The 15,685-nt window shown below is 41.7% G+C and overlaps 1 pseudogene; it reads left to right on the forward strand.

Moving 5' to 3' along the window:
- The first annotated feature begins 82 nt into the window (after positions 1–82).
- Positions 83–7,478, forward strand: LOC106611326 (jouberin-like; annotated as a pseudogene).
- The last annotated feature ends 8,207 nt before the right edge of the window (positions 7,479–15,685 follow it).

Genomic DNA, 15,685 nt, shown 5'->3' on the forward strand with positions numbered 1-15,685 from the left:
TTGGACTAATTGAGGTAGTATGTACATGAATGTATAGTTAAAGTGAGTATGCATATATGATAAACAGAGAGTAGCAGCGTAAAAGAGGGTTTGGGGGGATGTGAGTGATAAACAGTCTGCTGATACCACAGGAAGACCAGACTTTGATTACAGCCTGGTCCTGGGAGTATATATCCACAGGACAGGCCGCCTGAAGACTGACCTGCTGGTTTCACACCCCATGGTCAAGATCCACGTCATCAACGAGATGACCCAGCAGTATGTGAAAAAAGAGGACAGGTGAGAAATGAATTTGTTAATTATGGGTGTTGCTGTACAAGCTTTGTGGTCCAGATATGTTTGTGCTGACTTTGCCAAACAATTACCATTGGAGTTCAATGACAATGACCATAGCAGTTGACAGAACAAAATGATCTGGGACCAGGCTAGTTGTTTGCTACATGTTGCCATGACAACAAACTTAAAAACTGATGGTGGGAATTTTGAACAAATTGTTTTTTGTGTCCCTCTCTCTCTCTCCGTATTGTACAGTCACCGCACCGGTCTCGTCATTCTACGAGCAGGAGAGTGTAGAGCAAATCTTTCCCAGCCTTTTGACTTCAAGAAGAACCAATCAACCATTCCAGAGTGGGAGGAGCAGATCAACTTCAATGAGCACTTTGTATATTTACTCCAGAGTAACAATGAAGGCCCTAGAGTGATGCTCTTTTTTGAGGTAAGAATGACTTGGGTGGTTGGAGTCTTTGGCAATTTTTGGGGCCTTCCTCTGACACTGCCTGAGCATGGGAGGGGGAAAGCTTGACACACATGAAGCATCCACCAGATGTTAACTCAAAATCTGACGTTTTTCCATAAGGTCATTTTGAAAAGATTGTTTCTTAAATGAGGGGTATTCAACCGGGGCTCCGTGGAGGTACTGCAGGGGCTCCACAAAAATCTATATTTCACAAACAGTGTAAATTGTTTTATTTCAATGTTTTTATGAATATCGCTAGCGACAATAGAATAAACACGTTTTAAATTACATAGGCCTACCTACAGTAGAAAATAGAATAATATATTATTTCTAATGATGTCAACTTTATTTCTTAACTCATAATATTGCGCAAATTACACTCACTGGAGTATCTGACACAGGCTTTGAAAAAGCACCGCAAACACATCGCTAACCCTTGTTTACCCAGCTAAACAGCTGCTCTTAGCGAAAATGTGTTTGGAGTTACCTTTCTAGCTAATAGGCTATGTTAAAGTTTACACTTCCTCTTTTAATTAAAATGTTAGATGACCTGTAGTTTTTCATGTTGTCTGTCTGTAATTGTGTAATGACTTGGTGCTGCCTATCTTGGTCAGGACGCTCTTGAAAAAGAGATTTCAAATCTCAATGAGCCCTTCCTGGTTAAATAAAATAAAATAAAAAATAATGTGGGGAGGTTCATTTTATTTTATCTATTCATTTTAAAATGTTGATTATGTCTCCTTGCCATTATCATTCTCCTGATAAGATGATACCTGTTTTTCTAGCATATGATTGGGTCCCTGGACAAGAAAAGGTTGAAGACCCCTGTCTTACAAATATTTCAGGTCTTGGATTTCATGACCACGGAGGAAGCCAGAGCCAATGTTGATGTCAACAAACATAAACAAGGCTTTCGAAAAATCGCCTGGGCGTTTCTAAAGGTAATGCGCTTCTAAAGGTAATGCATTTAGAAATATTTTTGGCAGGCAGTTATGAATAACAATGTGTTCATCCATTATTGAAGATAAAAACCTCTACTTGTAACAATCTGTTTCTACACCACCGTTCCCTGCAGCTTGTGGGTACTAACTGTGTGCGGCATATCGACAGTAAACTGCATCCACAGCTGTTTTGTCCTCCTCCCAGGAGCAAGAGACGAGACAAGACCATGGAGGTGGTAGACTGCTGGAGGAGATACCCCCGTAACAGATACACATCCACCCTTTACATCACTGCAAAAGGCCTTAAACTACCCGATCATGTACATATCTGCTTTAACAAAACTACCATTACTATGATGTGATAATGCTTATAATACTAACAAGATTGAGTATAATAGCAATTTATTAGTACAGGATTGGTAGAAGTAATAGTAGTAGTAGTAGTAGAAGAAATCCAATCTTTACCCATCAGCAGTTCCTTTTCTGTATGCCAAGGAGTGAGCTGTGGTTTGGTCCGAGCTGCAGAGTGAGATCACCAGAAGAAACGACACACAACCTGTGGACAACAAACATGTGCCGCTCCGCTGGAGGAGAATCTCTGTTGTAAGCATCATGTTCTATCTCTGTTCTTTGTTTTAGTATCCAACAGTATCCAACTGCTTCCCAACTCAAGTGTTGTCCAATTGTTCTTCTCAAGTCGTGATGGTACGTTGAGAAACACAACTTTGAGACAACATTGACACCATTTTCTGTGCTGGTTGTGTGTTTGCTGGGTTCTGTGTTTGCCAGAAAATGCCATTAATTGTCTTCAGTTGTGTTATTTGATGAAGTTGTATTTGTGTTGTAGGTGTGCCGGATCCCCAATAAGCCCATGCTGTCGTTCCGTGGTGGTCAGATGGGTTATTTTACCGTGCGCTTCTCCCACAACGGCAGGAGGCCGGCTGCTGCGTGTGCTGACAGATATGCTTTCCCTATCATAGGTAAAACTTTATCCACTCATCAGATCTCTCTCTAAGCCTCACCCTTCTCTACTGCATTCTGTATTTAGATAGACGTGCCAATCTACTTTACTTGTTATTCTTGCGATCTAAAGCTGAATTGACCACCTGCAAAGCCTGCCCTCCTTAGTTACTGCTGCGATATCCGTCAAGTGTTTTGCTGCAAAGTGCATTTTCCCATTGAAGGGCTGATGAGATTTCTGTGTATTAGCGGTATTATTGAAGTATCATCTAATTCTTTGTTTTGTTTTTTTCTCAGTGTATGAGATTCCTTCAGGAAAGGTGTTGGCTGCCTTCAACGGCTACCTCAGTATTGTGTATGATCTCTGCTGGTCCAGAGACGACCGGAGTCTGCTGTCTACCTCCTCTGACGGCACCTCAAATACACCCTGCCTGGGAATGAGAGGTGTGGAACCTTGATTACGCTGATGCGTAGAATATTAAATTATTTGTGTATGTGTTGTCACTATATAATGGCTTGATGTCATATCCACATTCCTCCTCTAGGGGGTGTTTGTGCACTGTGCAAATAAAATAAAAGGTTTTTGTCACCTGCTTCGTAGACAACAAGTGTAGACTAACAGTGAAATGCTTACTTACGGGTCCTTTTCCAACAACACAGAGATCTAAAATAAAAAATGTTACGAGGAATAAATATACAGTGAATAATGAATAAAAATAAAGCCCATATAGGGCTATCTTCTGTATACCACCCCTACCTTGTCACAACACAACTAATTGGCTCAAACGCATTAAGACATTACACAAATTAGCTTTTAACAAGGCACACCTGTTAATTGAAATGCATTCAAGGTGACTACCTCATGAAGCTGGTTGAGAGAATGCCAAGAGTGTGCAAAGCTGTCATCAAGGCAAAGGGTAGGTACTTTGAAAAATGTAAAATATATTTGGATTTGTTTAACACTTTTTTGGTTACTACATGATTCCAACACTACCGTTCAAATGTTTGAGATCACTTAGAAATGTCCTTGTTTTGAAAGAAAAGCAATTTTTTGGGTCCATTAAAATAGTATCAAATTGATCAGAAATACAGTGTAGACATTGTTAATGTTGTAAATGACTATTGTAGCTGGAAACAGGTGATTTTTTTAATGAAATATCTACATAGGTGTACAGAGGCCCATTATCAGCAACCATCACTCCTGTGTTCCAATGGCACGTTGTGTTAGCTAATCCAAGTTTATCATTTTAAAAGGCTAATTGATTGTTAGAAAACCCTTTTGAAATTATGTTAGCACAGCTGAAAACTGTTGTCCTGATTAAAGAAGCAATAAAACTGGCCTTTAGACTAGTTGAGTATCTGGAGCATCAGCATTTGTGGGTTCGATGACAGGCTCAAAATGGCCAGAAACAAAGCACTTTCTTCACAAACTCGTCAGTCTATTCTTGTTCTGAGAAATTAAGACTATTCCATGTGAGAAATTGCCAAGAAACTGAAGATCTCGTACAGCGCTGTGTACTACTCCCTTCACAGAACTGCGCATACTGGCTCTAACCAGAATAGAAAGAGAAGTGGGAGGCCCCGGTGCACAACAGCAAGAGGACATGTACATTAGGGATTTTGGAATGAGATGTTCGACGAGCAGGTGTCCACATACTCTTGGTCATGTAGTGTATGTTGACACCACACTTCATGCATTTACACCAAACAGAATTTGTTCAGTACTGCATTTTGATGTTTTATTAAATATATTACAAGGAAATGGACAATTAAATTATTCTTATTTTTATTCTTCCAGATGGACCTGAACTCGACCCTGCCTTCTCCGTCCCTCCTGCCACCACATTCCAAACTGCAGCTGTCTGGTTCCCTTGGAGGTCAGCTCATCCCCCAGTCAACCCTCACCTCCCAGAACCGTGAGTGGCTCCAGACAGGCCCTTTCTCTAAAAAGATCTGTCCACTCCTCACCTCCTGGCCTCCATTGCACTGATCCTTGATCTGAAAATACTGAACAGGTGGAAGCCAGCCTAAAGAGGAGCTTCCACAATATTGTTTTCAACTGTCAAGTGTTTCCATGTCAATGCAGATGAAGCGGAAGAGACAGATTGTACTGCTACAGGTCTATGAATCTAAGCAGCTCTGTGAACTACTGTGTCGTCAATAACTTGTAACAATTAGGGTCAGTTTAACCAAATGAGCTTAAGACCCATTCTTGCAGAATTAGAGCTTTGGCCAGACATTCCAACAACAAGGGGAAGAATGAACAAAACAGAACATTTCCAGACTCACCAGACCTGTTCAGGACCTTACAGAGCAGCATGTACACTGTACATAAAGACCAAGATGGGCCTCTCCTTGTCTTCACTTGTGTCTGTTGCCGTAGGTGTTCACACCTCTACGATTTATGTATGCTTTGAGTTTTATCTAAGATTTAATATATTAAAATGGCATTACTTTTTTCACTTTTTGTTCTCTGTTTGCAGCTGGTTTCAGCCCAGTGGGCGAGCGTCTAAGAAGAGCTCCATCTCGCAGGCTACAGACAGTAAGGCATTATTATAATGTTATATTTGGCAGCCATTCATGCTTTTCTCTTTGCTTCCTTTCATGTGTATTTTATTGGGTAACTTCTTTGTAGTCTTGTGGACTGAATATTTATCTATTTGAAAGAGACAGTAATGCACGAAGTTTAATATGTAATTGAAGTCTATAAAAGCTCCCTTTCTTCCTTCAGAGCTTATCTGATCATCTGTCTACAGCCATTAGAGTAGAAGCAGATTCTTTGGTACCAGTTCATCAAACGGTAAGTTGATGTTTTTATTACAAGAACATACTGTGCCCAAAAATCAAATATGACAAATTTAATATAATCAGTTATTTTACCACCATGGTCAATAATTCTTAAATCCTTTTAAATTTGTTCTCTCTCTGTCAGGTTGTCTGTTTGTATGACTACGGTGCCCACCGGTCAGATGAGTTAACTGTACCGTGTGGTGACGCCATCCGTGTGCTCTACAAAGACAACAGGTGGTTTGGCCTGCTGGCTAACGGACAGCATGGATACCTCCCAGCTACCTATGTTGTGGAAGAGCGTAAGTAGAGTGTTATATCTGTTCTACATTCAAAAATGTATATGCACTCAGCAGACACTTTTCATCTCACAATCCCAGGGAATTACAAGGAGGAGCTGTCTCATGCCCTAGAGCCACAGTCTGCCCTGTCTGAACAGACTGACCTATCAGATGAGAGGTTGACGCCTACTAAGGTAAGGAGACAGTGGGTTCTGTTTCAGCGATCGTTGTGTGACGTAGCTAAAGGGTCTCCTGATTGTGATGTAGCACGGTGATAATTTTTTACCCAGACATCCCCTCCACCAATACAGTCTTCACTTCTGTGTGTTGTCTTGTTCCTCTCCATCAGGTAACAAAGGTTATATGAATTACTGGACTAATCATTTCCTTGTCCCCTCTCTTCTTATTTCCTGTCCCTCCACTCACAGGTGTCTGCTACTGTTGTCTCTGGTGAACTCAAGTTCATTTCTGAGCTGGACACAGACCCTGAGCAGCCTGCTGCCACCAAGTAAGTCCTCTTCCTCACAGCAACAGCCCTCTTCCTCACAGCAACAGCCCTCTTCCGCACAGCAACAGTCCTCTTCCTCACAGCAACAGTCCTCTTCCGCACAGCAACAGCCCTCTTCCGCACAGCAACAGCCCTCTTCCTCACAGCAACAGTCCCCCTCTTCCTCACAGCAACAGTCCCCCTCTTCCTCACAGCAACAGTCCCTCCCTCACAGCAACAGTCCTCATAACAGTCCTCATAAGTCACAGCAACAGTCCATCAGTCCTCTTCCTCACAGCAACAGCCCTCTTCCGCACAGCAACAGCCCTCTTCCGCACAGCAACAGCCCTCTTCCTCACAGCAACAGTCCCCCTCTTCCTCACAGCAACAGTCCCTCCCTCACAGCAACAGTCCTCATAACAGTCCTCATAAGTCACAGCAACAGTCCATCAGTCCTCTTCTTCACAGCAACAGTCCTCATAGGTCACAGCAGTCCTGATATCATCCTGTTGTTTAAATGTATTGTGTGCACATCTTCTAACCACATAGTGAGAAAATGGGAAGAAAATGTACTTACTAGATACGTTATAGCTTAGTATGTTACACTAGATACATAATAGCTTATACGTTATTCTAGATAATTAAGGTTAAATACATAGTGTAAATGGTTTTAGTAATTGTTCAATCACTTTCAACATTTTGGGCTGTTTTCTGTGTATCTAAAAGAGTGAAGAAGAAAACAAAAAAGTTAGTGAAGAAGTTCAGAGCTCCGTCATCCCCACCACCAGCCACATCCTCTGACCCTGATGTCCCAGAATCATCATCTACCAAGAGGAAAACCAAGGCTGCAGACAGCAAACCCCTGCCCCCCAGCCCCAGGACAGGGCAGTCCAATAGCGCCTTCGAGCCTGATACCTAGACCCATGGATCTATGGTGAAGAGTACACTCATTTAACGCTAAATTCCTCTGTGAAACAGAAGATAACAAGTATGTTTATAAAGGAAACTATCCTGTAAAGCTTAAACATATTGCTTTTTCACAAATATGTTTTAAATGATGTTTGCATACAGTGCCTTCGGAAAGTATTCAGACCCCTTGACTTTTTGCACGTTTTGTTACTTTACAGCCTTATTCTAAAATGTATTAAATCATTTTTTCCCCCCTCATCAATCTATACACAATACCCCATAATGACAAAGCAAAAACAGGTTTTTACAAATGTTTGCTAATTTATAAAAAAAAAAAAACTGAAATATCACATTTACATAAGTATTCAGACCCTTTACTCAATACTTTGTTGAAGCACCTTTGGCAGTGATTACATCCTCGAGTCTTCTTGGGTGTGATGCTACAAGCTTGGCAAACCTGTATTTGTGGAGCTTCTTTCATTCTTGTCCCGGAGTCACTCCTGCATTGTCTTGGCTGTGTGTTTAGGGTCATTGTCCTGTTGGAAGGTGAACCAGGACAACTCTCTCAAGTCTTGCCATACATTTTCAAGCCAATTTAAGACAAAACTGTACTAGGTCACTCAGGAACATTCAATGTCATCTTGGTAAGCAACTCCAGTGTATATTTGGCATTGTGTTTTAGGTTATTGTCCTGCTGAAAGGTACATTTGTCTCCCAGTGCCTGTTGGAAAGCAGACTGAACTTGTTTTAAAGTCACCATTGGCCTCATGGTGAAATCCCTGAGCAGTTTCCTTCCTCTTTGTAGTGACTGGGTGTATTGATTTTATTTTTATTTAACTAGGCAAGTCAGTTAAGAACAAATTCTTATTTACAATGACAGTGGCAGAATGACAGTTTTACCTTATCAGCTCAGGGATTAGCAACGTTTCAGTTACTGGCCCAACTCTCTAACCACTAGGCTACCTGCCGCCCCCCGCTTTGGATACACCATCCAAAGTGTAATTAATAACTTCACCATGCTCAAAGGAATATATTTTTACCCATCTACCAAAAATTCCCAAAATAATGCTTGTTTTACCCCATTGTTTGTAAACAATGTAATCGTAAACAAACATTGTATATGGATGATCAGTCCTTGCATCCATAGATCTGTCTATAAATTTGAGAGTGTTTACATTTATCCAGGCCCATCCATCAGCGTTTTACCAAAACAGAGGTGGGGTGCCGCATTGTTTTTGTTTCAATAAAGGACTTTTTGTTACAGAGCTTAAGGATCCGCCCCTTTTTTTCAATTTTTGCCTAAAATGACATACCCAAATCTAACTGCCTGTAGCTCAGGCCCTGAAGCAAGGATATGAATATTCTTGGTACCATTTGAAAGGAAACACTTTGAAGTTTGTGTAAATGTGAAAGGAATGTAGGAGAATAACACACAATATATCTGGTAAAAGATAATACAAAGAAAAAAACCAACCATTCTTTTGTATTTTTTTGTACCATCATCTTTGAAATGCAAAAGTAAGGCCATCATGTATTATTCCAGCCCAGCTGCAATTTAGATTTTGGCCACTAGATGGCAGTGTATGTGCAACGTTTTAGACTGATCCAATGAACCATTGCATTTCTGTTCAGAGTTTTGTATGAAGACTGCCCAAATGTGCCTAATTTGTTTATTAATAACTTTTCATGCTCAAAACGGTGCACTCTCCTCAAACAATAGCATGGTATTCTTTCACTGTAATAGCTACTGTAAATTGGACTGTGCAGTTAGATTAACAAGAATTTAAGCTTTCTGCCAATATAAGATATGTCTATGTCCTGAAAAATGTTCTTGTTACTTACAACCTCATGCTAATTGCATTAGCTCAACCGTCCCGTGGATGGGGCACAGAGTTCTTGTTCTTGAGCATTTCTGTTTTGAACATGCAATAAAAACTCAAGTTTGAATTGAGCCTCTGTACCTTAAAACCCCTCCTAGCTCTTGTCTGTGGTACTGGCCTCTCCTAGGCTCTGCTACACAGGGCTATTCAACTATATTCTTATAGGGGGGCCATTTTTTTTGTCACACCCCTTCTAATGAGTCTTCGCTTTCTTGGGAATGTGGTCATAATAGCTTAAAGCCCAAACGGTTCAAATACTAGAGCCAAATTGAACATGCCACATTAGCTTCAGAAAACCGCCAGAAACTGCTCCATTGGTGCCTCTACTGTAGCTTCTGTTTACCACAGAGAGTTTGATTCTATCTGTTCTCCTCTACCTTTCCTGCCTGGCAAAGTACCAGCATTTTGTTTTGAATCTGAATTTAAAGCACTGAATTTGAAAACAGAATCTGAATGCACCTGAGAAGTTAAAAATATGAAACTTTGGTAAACTTGAAATTATGAGGGGCCTCCCGTGCTAGAGGCGTCACTACGCACCCGGGTTCGATCCCAGGCTGTCGCAGCCGGCCACTACCATGAGGCGGCGCACAATTGGCCCGGCCCGGTCGGGGTTATTGGAGGGTTTGGCCGGGGGGTTTTACCAGGCTCATTGAGCTCTAGCGACTCCTAGTTGGATGGTGTTTCTTCCGACACATTGGTGCGGCTGGGTTCCGGGTTAAGCAAGCAGGTGTTAAGAAGCGCGGATATCCTTGCCCCATTGCACTCTAGCGACTTATTGTGGCAGACTGGGCGCATGCACGCTGACTTCGGTCGCCAGTTGTACGGTGTTTCCTCCGACATCGTACAACTGCAGCTGTCTTCCGGGTTAAGCGAGCAGTGTATCAAGAATCAGTGCAGGCTTGGCAGGGTCAGGACGCATGGCTCTCAACATGCGCCTCTCGCGAGCACGTACGGGAGTTGCAGCGATGGGACAAGACTGTAACTACCAATTGGATATCACGAAAAAGGGGTAAAAATTACACCAACAAAAAAATGTGAAATTATGGTTTGTAAACTTAATACACAGACAATGAATGCAATTGAAACGGAATTTATAAATGTCATTTTAAAACTGAATGCAATATTCATTCAATTCAGTTTCAAATAATGAAATACAAGTTCAATTTGGCGCAGATTCCGACCTGAATTAAGTACGTGTAAAGGGAACTTTATTCCCTTCTTATGCATCTCTCCCTATGCATATTCTGACCTTGAATTTAATTATGAGAATAGCATGTTATTCACCCTCTATTCGTTCAGGTGGGGATCTTAGAAATTAAGGAGTGGCAGAGGTGTGTCTACAGATAAACCCTATTCTGACCTTCACTTAATAACCTCATAATTCCACCACCTTTATGTACAAGGAAACCATGAATGAGGTCAAGTGAACCTGGAAAGTGGAAAAATTATCTCCGTGAATTTTTGGGAAATAGCAGCATTCTCCATTTGCGGCTAGGGATGCCGTCTGGGCCGGCAGCCTTGCGAGGGTTAACACGCTTAAATGTCTTACTCATGTTGGCTTCTCTGTGGCCGACCTGAGTAAGATATTTAAGAGTGTTAACCCTCGCAAGGCCGCCGGCTCAGATGGCATCCATAGTCGCGTCCTCAGAGCATGCGCAGACCAGCTGGCTGGAGTGTTTACTGACATATTCAATCTCTCCCTATCCCAGTCTGCTGTCCCCACTTTCTTCAAGATGTCCACCATTGTTCCTGTACCCAAGAAAGCAAAAGTATCGCCCCGTAGAACTCACTTCTGTCATCATGAAGTGCTTTGAGAGGCTAGTTAAGGATCATATCACCTCTACCTTACCTTACCTGACACCCTAGACCCACTTCAGTTTGCTTACCGCCCCAAAAGATCCACAGACAATGCAATCGCCATCACACTGCCCTATCCCATTTGGACAAGAGGAATACCTATGTAAGAATGCTGTTCATTGACTATACTGTAGCTGAGCATTCAACACCATAGTACCCTCCAAGCCCATCATTAAGCTCAGGGCCTTGGGTCTGAACCCCGCCCTGTGCAACTGGGTCCTGGAGTTCCTGACGGGCCACCCCCCAGGTGGTGAAGGTAGGAAACAACACCTCCACTTCGCTGATTTTCAACACAGGGGCTCCACAAGGGTGCGTGCTCAGCCCTCTCCTGTACTCCCTGTTCACCCATGACTGCGTGGCCACACACGCCTCCAACTCAATCATCAAGTTTGCAGACGACACAACAGTAGTAGGCCTGATTACCAACAAGTTCCTTGGTATACACATCACAACAGTGCCTCTTCAACCTCAGGAGGCTGAAGAAATTTGGCTTGGCACCTCAAACCCTCACAAACTTTTACAGATGCACAATTGAGAGCATCCTGTCGGGCTGTATCACCGCCTGGTATGCCTACTGCACTGCCCGCAATCGCAGGGCTCTCCAGAGTGTGGTGCAGTCTGCCCAGCGCATCCCCGTGGCCAAACTACCTGCCCTCTAATTATTATAATTTAACCTTTATTTAACTAGGCAAGTCATCTAAGAACAAATTCTTATTTACAAAGACGTCCTACACCGGCCAAACCCGGACGACGATGGGCCAATTGTACGCCGCCCTGTGGGACTCCCAATCCCAGCTGGTTGTGATACAGCCTGGATTCGAACCAGGGTGTCTGTAGTGACGCCTTTAGCACTGAGCTGCAATGCCTTAGACTGTTGTGCCACTCAGGTGCCTACACTAGGACACCTACAGCACCCGATGTCACAGGAGGCCAAAAAGATCATCAAGGACAACAACCACCCGAGCCATTGCCTGTTCACCCCGATATAATCCAGTCGGCGAGGTCAGTGCAGGTGAATCAAAGCTGGGACAGAGAGACTATCACTGTTAAATAGCCATCACTAAGAGGCTTCCACCCGGTAACGTAACCCTGCACCTTAGACACTGCGGCCCCATATACATAGACTTGAAACCACTGGCCACTTTAATAATGGAACACTAGTCACTCTAATAATGTTTACATATTTTTGCTTTACTCATCTCCTATGTATATACTGTACTCTATTCTACTGTGCCACTCTGACATTGCTCATCCTAATATTTATATATTCCTTAATTCCGTTATTTTACTTTTAGGTTGTGTGTATTGTTGTGAATTGTTAGATATTACTGCACTGTTGGAGCTAGAAACACAAGCATTTCGCTTCACCTGCAATAACATCTGTTAAACATGTGTGGCAAATAAAATGTGATTGTAATTTCTAAATATATAAGAGCTAGGTAAATGAGTAATCAGTTTGGAGAAGGGGATTGTAAATACACATAACAACTGTTTTGGATAATTTTTCCTTATGATCCCTTGAGAAGAATGTGAAACCAGCCATAAGGAAGTGAATTGAAAATCATATCGACGTGACATGTATTGCGGACCCTTTTCCACAGTGAAATATGTATGCACTTTAGAATGTTTTAATTCTAGCCTATGCCCAGGCTTTTCTCAGGTTTTATTTTACAATTTGTATCATGTTAAATATTAGCCACTATCGAGAGCCACGGTCAGTGAGACCCACATATATTTTAAACTGTCACTTTAGTGTTAGTTTTCTTCAAATTTGAAGCTAACCTTTTTCATCATTCCAGTTACCTTTCGTTCCTCTGTCACGTCTGTGTCATTGTTCCTGAGGTTCACTAGCATTAGTGGATTATATTAGGCTAACGTTGTGTAGTAATTTAGGACATGTAGCCCATTTTGAATCATTATGGAACTCAGACCACCACATAGCAGGTTAAACCTGGAACCTGGCTAACGGTTCACAACGACTGGAACGTTGCCATACAGTTCCATGATTGGTGAGAATTAGGGTAGATTTATAGGACTATTGTTCAACCCCTATTGAACACTTTTCTCTCCACCTTCCAATATTATATGGATTTGAATCAAACCACTATTTTTTATTAATCAATATATTTCGTGCATAAAGGCTCTCCAAACAAATTATTTTTTTATGATTCATGCATACTTTCCTAACATTTTCCTAAATAATCTACAAGATCAGAGTATTTTTAAATCTACCAGTTGGCGCTGAAACAGAGAGGAAGATGCATACAGTGCTTTCGGAAAGTAGTCTTTTTCCACATTTTGTTACATTAGTCTTATTCTAAAATTGATAATACATTTCTTTCATCATCTACACACAATACCCAATAAACGACAAAGCAAAAACAGTTTTTTTGAACATTTTACCAATGTATTATGTATTCAGACCCTTCGCTATGAGACTCGAAATTGAGCTCAGGTGCATCCTGTTTCCATTGATCATCCTTGAGATTTTTCTACAACTTGGACTACACCTGTGGTAAATTCAATTGATTAGACATGATTTGGAAAGGCACATACCTGTCTATATAAAGGCCCCACAGTTGATAGTGCATGTCAAAGCAAATACCAAGCCATGAGGTCGAAGGAATTGTCCATAGCGCTCCAAGACAGGATTGTGTAGAGGCACAGGTCTGGGTACAGGTGCAAACAAAATTCTGCAGCATTGAAGGTCACCAAGAACACAGTGGCCTCCATCATTTTTAAATAGAAGAAGTTTGGAACCACAAAGATGCTGGCCGCCCGGCCAAACTGAGCAATCGGGGGGGAAAACGGCCTGGTCAGGGAGGTGACCAAAAACCCGATGGTCACTCTGACATGGCTCCAGAGTTCCTCTGTGGAGATGAGAGAACCTTCCAGAAGGACAACCATCTCTGCATCACTCCATCAGGCCTTTATGGTAAAGTGGCCAGACGGAAGCCACTCCTCAGCAAAAAGCATGACAGCCCGCTTGGAGTTTGCCAAAAGGCACCTAAAGGACTCTCAGACCATGAGAAACAAGTTTCTCTGGTCTGATGAAACCAAGATCGAACTCTTTGGCCTGAATGTCAAGCATCATGTCTGGAGGAAACCTGGCACCATCCCTACGGTGAAGCATGTTGGTGGCAGCATCATCATGATGTGGGGATGTTTTTCAGCAGCAGGGACTGTTAGACTAGTCAGGTTTGAGGGAAAGATGAATGGAGCAAAGTACAGAGAGATCCTTGATGAAAACCTGCTCCAGGCTGCTCAGGACCTCAGACTGGGGCAAAGGTTCACCTTCCAACAGGACAATGACCCTAAGCACACAGCCAAAGCAATGCAGGAGTGGCTTCGGGACAAGTCTCAATGTCCTTGAGTGGCCCAGCCAGAGCCCGGATTTGAACCAGATCGAACAACTCTGGAGGTACCCGAAAATAGCTGTGCAGTGACGCTCCCCATCCAAGCTGACAGAGCTTGACAGGATCTGCAGAGAAGAATGGGAGAAACTCCCCAAATACAGGTGTTGTTCCAAGCTTGTAGCATCATACCCAAGAAGACTCAAAGCTGTAAATGCTGCCAAAGGTTCTTCAACAAAGTGCTGAGTAAAGCTTCTGAATACTTGGGTAAATGTTATTTCAGTTTTGTATTTTTAATAAATTTGCAAAAATGTATAAAAACCTGTTTTTGCTTTGTCATTATGGGGTATAGATGAGGGGGGGAAAAACTATTTAATCAATTTTTGAATAAGGCTGTAACGTAAAATGTGGAAGTAGGGGTCTGAATGCACTGTAGATGGCATTCTTTCATTGATCCATGTACTCTATAGTCTGTCCACAAAATTCTAATTAAAAAGGTACACCATATTTAAATGGAAGGCTTAAGATAAATGTACTGAAAACCCTATTGAATATAAATTCCACCAAAAATCTGTTGGCCAGCAAGTGGGAAGTTTGTCAGCGGTTGAATTACATTTATTCAGCACACTCAAGGGAACCACTCCTGATATTCATGAAGTAAGCCTGAATATCAACTACTGAGAAGTGCATTTGAAAGGCGTAATATCGGAAATTGGGCCCTTTATGAATGATTACATTGGTGCATTACAAATAAAAAAAATATTGAATGTTGGCACTGAAATCACTCCATGTATGGAGTTCTGACGCCACTGTTCAGACATCATCCATGTCGTAGAGATTGGCGAATGAAAGGCATTTACATAGTACTGCATTTCAATATCGGTACAGATACTGTTAAAACGCCCTTTGCGTTGTCAAGTAAAAATTATTTCAAAACATTCTTCCGAAAGCAATGGTTTGGAAATAGTTGGCATGTAACTACAACAAAGGACTAGGCTTACATTTAGTTACATATTCAAATATTAGTGTCCTTGAATGAACTGCATTTTACATCACTTAATAAATGGACATACAATACTTGCTTGATTGGTCCATTTGAAAATATATATTTTTTTCTTGCCGTCACCGATATGGTCATTGGTCAATCTACATAGCCATAAAGGAGGTTAACTGTTCAGACATAACCCATGTCAGGTGTTGTGAAGATTGGAGAATGAGAAGCATATTAACATAGCCAACTGATATGTATAAATGCACTTTGATTATCGTCAAGTAAACATTCACCTGTTCCGAAGTACATGGTGTTTTAAAATAGTTTGTTAAAAGCTAATTCAAGTAGTTCCAAAGCTTTACCATGGCTTGTTGAGGTCCTTGACAGTTCAAGTAATTATATATACAGGTCTTATATGGTATTGGCATTATGCAAACTTAACTGCTTCTGTTATGATTGCTAATGCTATGACAACAAATGATAACTTGTGTAGTATCATCCTC

The sequence above is a fragment of the Salmo salar genome, chromosome ssa09, assembly GCF_905237065.1.
Source record: "Salmo salar chromosome ssa09, Ssal_v3.1, whole genome shotgun sequence".
Classification (NCBI taxonomy): domain Eukaryota; kingdom Metazoa; phylum Chordata; class Actinopteri; order Salmoniformes; family Salmonidae; genus Salmo; species Salmo salar.